Source organism: Athene cunicularia (assembly GCF_003259725.1).
Source record: "Athene cunicularia isolate RWA chromosome Z unlocalized genomic scaffold, athCun1 chrZ_part5, whole genome shotgun sequence".
NCBI classification, from domain to species: Eukaryota; Metazoa; Chordata; class Aves; order Strigiformes; family Strigidae; genus Athene; species Athene cunicularia.
In genome coordinates, this window is record NW_020799146.1 from 93,726 (window position 1) to 100,521 (window position 6,796).

Here is a 6,796-nt window from a genome sequence, read left to right on the forward strand (position 1 = left end):
TCTGGGGGAGTTGGGAACGGTCAGGGGGAGGGTCATGGTGGGGCTGGAGGAGCTGCAGGGGCTTTTCCAACCTGGATGATTCTGGGATTCTGGGAATTAGCCAAGCTCTTGGGGCCTCCTCTTGGCTCCCCATTTCATCCTCCTGGTGTTCAGTACTTCCCCAACTGATCTCGATTCCCCTGAAAGCAGGGATCAGACGGTCCCTGTTCTCATACATCCCTGTATGGACTCCATGCAGTAGCAGTGCTCTTTCTCCTCTTTCTGCCAGAACTGCTGTTCCTGGTGCTCTGTGCTGTGGATATTCATGTTCTTTCCACTGCAGGTGTTCTCAGTTCCTCCCTTCTGGTCCCCATCGTTCTTCTCTAACGTCGTGCTATCAGCAAATTTCTGTAATGCCACCTACAAATTGTGTCCAGGCCATGAATAAAGATATTTCACAAGAGCAGTCACAGACCAATGCTTGAAAACCCCCCTGGAAGCTCTTCCCTCTTCAGCAGATCACTTGTCATCTCTTTGACTCCCTTACGTTTGTAGTTCATGGAATAATTCCTATCCTTCCCAGAGTAGTCTTATTTCTTATCTGTTGCAGTTTGAAGTGTCCTTCAGAAGCACGGATCAGTTCTGCTCTGTATTGTTTAGAAAAACTGCACCCAAAGAAGGACTGGACTAGTTTTTCTACTTTAACAAAACTGTATCACATGTTGATTTTATTCTGAGGAGCAGAAAGCAAAGCATTACCTCCGTGGCCCATCTGTTCACATGCTTAAATTATTTTTCCATTTAGAGCTTGATGTAAAGACCCTTTTTAAGGCTCCTGCTTTAAAATTATAACCCAGCAGATATTTTTCATCGAGAATATCACCCTCTCATTGTTTTGGGGTTTTTTTCCCTGCCTCTCCAGGACTTGACCTGCAGGGTGTTTTGCGGCAGAGCAGGCTTGTGGAGAGTTTGAGTGTGAGGGTAATAGGAAACCAGCTGAGAAACCACAGCTGGTCAATGTTAAGATTAAAGCTGATCTGTGTAATCTGAGCAGACAAAACCAGTTACATTTTCCGGAGAAGGGAAAATTAAAATATGTTGATATATTGAAGCTAAGCTAGTTATAGAGTCTATAGAGTGAGATTCAGTGTAGATGTAACAAAATAAAACCACACAGACATGGTTTTGGTCAGAGTTTAGGCTATTAGTTTAATTGCTTGCCCTTTGTTTTACTTAAAGTCAATGCTAACTCAGACAATTACTGCTCTGACAGTTTTTGAAATTTATGAAATTGCAGAGAGTTGAGAAAACAAGCAGGAATTCCATAAGGAAAGCCTAACAAATGTCTAAATGCCACCAACCTTCGTTGGGAGGGACAGACGACAAAATTTTAGTTGCTTCATTATAATGTATTTGTCAGCGGCTGCCAGATCCTCCAGCTTTAAGTCCCGGATGCTCGAGAGCTGTCGCAGTAAAACAGCTTCAAAACAGCTTTGCATTACACTGTCCTGTCCCCAAAACCTGCTTAACCCCTGGGAGATGTTTTCCACAACCTCAAAATACCTCCACGGGTTTGGAGAGGGGGTTTTTCCATCCCTCCCTCTGGAGAGCTCAAGGACGACCCCATATGCGGTGGGATGAGAAGCGTCACCTCACGGACCCGTCCCGAGCTTGGTCTGACAGCTGGGGGGGAAGTTGGGTGGATTCCTCTCCGCTTTGGGCAGAGGAGCGAGGTGGGCAGCGCTCTCTGTGCAGGCGAGGGACAGGAGTTCTCCCGTCCCTGAGCACCGCTGAGAGTCGGACGGGGGAGCTCCAGATTCTTCGTGTTTCTCTGAAATCCGGGTACAATTCTGGTGAGCAAAGCAAGCAAAACACATTGTCCTGGTTGTCGTTAAACCCGGCCTTCGCTTCCAGCACAGCAGCGCGCCGCTCCCACATCTCGGGTACCCTCTGAGCTGCACGAGCCCTCCAGGTGACGGGAAAGCTGGGTTTGGATTGGGGCATGGGTGCTTTTTTTTTTTTTTTTTCTGTCAGATCTTTGTGTTTAACTTGACTGGAATAAAATGTCTCACTAACAAACCCTGTTTCTGAAAAAAAAAAAATGTTTTGCGGTGGTTAACACTTGGACTAAGCTAGTTCTCCCCACATCAGGCATACTGGACAGACCATAGCACCTTATTGCCTGTGTTCTGGGAGAAGGGGGAGGGCTGAGCTGTTAGAGGACGCTGTCACAGTTTGTGAAGTCTGCGGCGTAATTCACACGGGGGTTTGACAATTAAAAAAAATTACATCAGGCACACATTTATTTATTTTTGTCAGTCAGCTCCGGCCAAACCACGTACACTCAGGCACCCTGTGAACTGCTTCTCTGGTTTAATATGAGGGCTGCACTTCGTTAGAGAAAATAGAATAATCCACCGTCATTTTTGTTTTTATCATATTAGGGTTTTGGCAGAGAATTTATTCAGTTTCCAATATATAGTTATTTATGTGCTACTAACTAGCTTTTCTGCATTCCCTAGAGAAAACTCCATTAAAACTCTTAATGTGACACCACATATTTTTAGTAGACTAGAAAATAGTTACAATTTTAATTTAAATTGAAATGACTGTGTAATGGCTGGACAAATCATTCTCAGATCCCTAGAGCTCTTAATTGTAATTCTCCATTGTTTCTATGCATAAATTTTCTTTTCAAGTGCTCGTTCTGAAATACTTAGTAATTTTTTTTAATGTTCTGTACTCATTTAATAGTTTTTTATGGTTAACAACTTCATGATTAAACTTTAATGTTAAATATAAATGGTGGAAACAATAAGCCTCTTCAAGTGTTGGGAAAATAAAGTGTGTTTATATTTTGACATGACGTTAATTAAGGAACTTCTTTTTGTGGAAGGAAAGGGGAGGGAAAAAAGGTCTCACTGAGAGTAATGGGAAAATTTCATTGTTGTTTCCATAGCAGAGGAGCAATAATCGTGCTTTAATGAGCAGCTCTTCTTCAGCCCTTCCTACTGCCCTGAGTCATCGTGACACAAAATAAACCTTTACCCAGCAATCCCTGGAAAGCAGCCGAGTACTTTGTCTCTTGCATCACTTGCGTTGGGATTCGCTTTGTGCAGCCCCGGGGAGGGGGCAGGGGGGAGGAAGAACCGAGGGGCAGCTCCTGCCCCGGGGAGATGGCGCCCGCCCCAGCGGGGGACCCCCGAGGGAAGGCCCAGCTTCACACGGGGTCACCCCGGCGTTCAAAGTTCTCCTGAGGCAGATGCCCCTGCAGGCCCCCGTCCTCAGGAGTCGCTCTCGGGGTTTGGGGTATTGTCACTGATCACAGCACTGGGGGGGCTACACTCTGCTTTCTCCCCCTTCAGCACTATTTTTTCACTAAATGCATTTTTTTTTCCTTCCAAACACGTCCTGCCCCACAGCCTTGAGACCCTTCGCACCTCTATGACCTTCCTCCTCCTCCTGCCTGCTCCAGCACTCCTCCCTTTCTTCCACAAGTTTTTGACTTGCTCCATCTGTGGAAGCTCTGATCTCCTTTACCCCCACCCAAAGCCTCTGCATGGATCCTGCCCTGTGCTCCCTTCCCCTGACACCCCTTACACCCCACGTCCCCTCCGTTCCTCTGCTCTTCTCACAGGTTCCATTTTCCCAGGCTCTCCTTCTCCCCTGCCCACACCCCTGGTGCCAGGCTTGAGTCTTCTGAAGTAGTTGCCACCTTTTTGAAGATGATAGACACAAAGTGAGATAATGACCATCCTTTCTAGGGCAAAATATCTCAGTTTTATCTGCTGGTAGGAAGAGAAATTGCTGTCTCAGAGAGACTGTTGGCTGCAATAGAAAGGTGAGGTTGAACCTTCAGGTTCACCAGAAGACATCACAATCCAAAGGAGCAACTACGGGTTGCAAGAAGCTGTAAAAAGAAAACCGGTTACCCCACGATTCCCTAGAGGAGGCAATTCCCGTGTCACGCTGCCAGCCCTGGGAAGTGTTACAGCCTTATTCTGTGGCATGTGCCACGTGTGAGCAGCAATGTCCTGTCCCAGGGCAGGAGGGAGCTTGCTCATGCACATGAGAAATGAACATCGGTGGAAGTGGTGAGCTGAAGGGCAGTGTGGGACCTCTCAACCTGTACCAGGCTTTCCCCTGCAGGGTGGGAGCTGGGTGTCCCCAAAAAGTTCTGGACTGAGAGAGGATGCCCCGCGTTTGGGCTCAGAGAAGGTGCCTGTCAGCACAGGGCAGGGAGCTCACGGGGCTCGGGAAACACCACAGAAATTCTGAGGAGTTTCACGAGCCGGGGGAGGAGTGTAGGAGCAAGCGCAGAAGCCGGCATCATTAGGTCAAGGTGCCCCTGCAGCAGAGGAAAAGCAATAAATCTTGTCTCAGGGTGAGAGATTTGCCTTGCAAAACGGTGTTAGCAATTGTGAAAATTAAATATTCGTTTGCAATTTGAAACTCCGCAGAAAACTGCTTTTCGTGAAAACCTGTAGCTGTCAGTGAAAAGGAGGAAGCAGTGGAAAATAACCAGCCTTGCTCCAGAAGTCACTTCCAGGGTTTCAGCTTCACAGTCCAGCTGGGAAAATGAAACTGAGTTGCTGGATGTGTTGGCCTCGGGTGCAAGCAAGGGGAAATTTAGCTCAGACAAAGCCGAGCTCCCAAATGGGGAACAGCGAAGGGGCTTCCTGCTGTTGGCAGCAGCATCTTCATTTTGAGTGGTGGAGATCCGCAGGTGGATCTTCCAAACTCTCTCAGCATCGCTGTGCGGTGGTACTTTACAGCCTCCTAATGAAAACGTTCAGGGTAATACGGGTTTTCTTTTAATTAAAAGCAGTTAGAAACTCATCCATTTTTAATTAATTGTGTAGTAATAGATTTTCAGTTTTGTTTAACTTTAGCAAAAAAAAAAAGAGGTTTAACGTTAGGATTTGGGCTGCTTAGATAAAATCCTGTGCAGTATACACCTATGTAATAAAACTAAAGCAAAAAACAGGACGCCGCTATGCAGAAATGCTCCATTTTAGAGAAAATGTCCCACGACTGTGATTGCCAGGAGCGGAGGGAAAGGGCAGGGATGCTGCACTGAGAGGGGCCCGACAGGGCATCGGGGGGTCCCTCCCGGTGGGGGGGTCAGATGGGCGACCTCTGATGTGGAACCCCCCATCCCCTCACGGGACTCGTGGGGTTTGGGGGGCTTCCCCCTCGCTCGGGGGCTGACGGGTGTTTTAGGAAAGGTGGGAGGAGAAGGGGGTGCCCTGCAGCTGGGGGCAGGATCCTGCTTTTCCACTTGCCCAGAGGCAAAGGGTTGTGATGCTGGTGGGTCCCCCGGGGAGGGGGAGGAGGCAAAGGGGGTGCCACAGTGGGTGAGCAGACGCTGGGGCAGAGCTCGAGAAGGGGCCAGTGACCCCCGCGGCAGCGACGGCGCTTCGGGCCAACACGGTGCCTGTGCAAGGCGCGTTGATTTTGCCTTTTTAAGAAGAAATTAGCCTTCCTCTAAGACTGTTGCTATAGTATGACTTCTATAAAATGACTTCCCTCTTTCACCAAGAGCTGGCACCAGGACGGGGGTCCAGCACGTGGTCGTGACCCCCGAGCTCAGACCCGTCCCCACGGAGCCTGGGGTGGTGGCGGCAGCAGGGGACGTTGCCCGCAGGGGACGTTGCCCACAGGCTGGTTGCTCGGGCTCTGGTGGGACGGGGGTGGCCAAGCGACGTGGCGAGCAGCGGGGAGAGGGCTTGTGGGTCAGTGGGCTCCTCCAGCGCCAGCGCTCGCTCCTGGGCGGGCGTTTCCGTGCAGCTCACGAGTGCCTGATCTGCTGGTTCCCCGTGAAAAATCTAACCAGGAGCCACCACAGATAGTTCTGGGTGGAAGCAGAACATGATTCTTCTTGACTTTGTTTTCAGGGTCAGGGGAGATGTTTTGTTCAACCAGAAGAGAAATGCGCATCTTGACTTCCAGACAGATCTCTCTCAGAAAGGCGCTGACACAGCAGCAGGAGGAGAGAAGTCATTTCAATATACCTACGGTGGGTGATGTAATAATAATAAAATTAAAAAAAAAAATCAAACTACCCTAATACTTAAAGGAAACCTGCTCTGCAACAGAGTTCTTTTTTTTTTTTTTTCTTTGCTGAGAGAAGTTTTTTTAACTGCTTTTCAGGTATATTGTTTCACTTACCAACGGTCCTAGAGAAAAAGCTAATTTCTTCTTAAAACGACAAACTCAAGAGCTTTTACAACCCACGCCCTCCCCCGCCCCCAAAATATAACAAGAGTGGCCAGCGAGTTTTTGGTGTATCAAATGGAATTGATTAAACTTGATATCAAGGATTGTATAAGGTAAATTAATTAAATTGATTAAGTAGGGCTCAGGTGGTCATGGGCAGGTCACGATGATCTCTGGGTTGCTGCTGGCATGCCAAGGTTTATTAAAATGATAAAGTTACAAAAGGAGAAGATCCTGCTTACTATGCACAGAACAGAAAGAAAGAAAAAAAAGGTTAATCAACAAATCATAATCATATAAATGAGCACAAGCTCATCCTGAAAAGCAATTACTTTTCTGGGCAATTTCATTCAACAATGGTAGGCTGTGCTCTTGAATCATGTCTCTAGCAGAGACACAATTAGCACCAAGATGGCCTCATTATGTCCTATCAAATGTAAACAAAAAAAAAAAAATCGCTTGCAAATACATCCTGTTTGGTGATTTTCATGTATTAATACATTTTATGTTAATTTAATCATAGAATAGATCTTTAAGGATATGCCTTGTAAATAATTAGTAGAACTCCATTTAACAGCAGTGCGCCAAACCTTTCCCC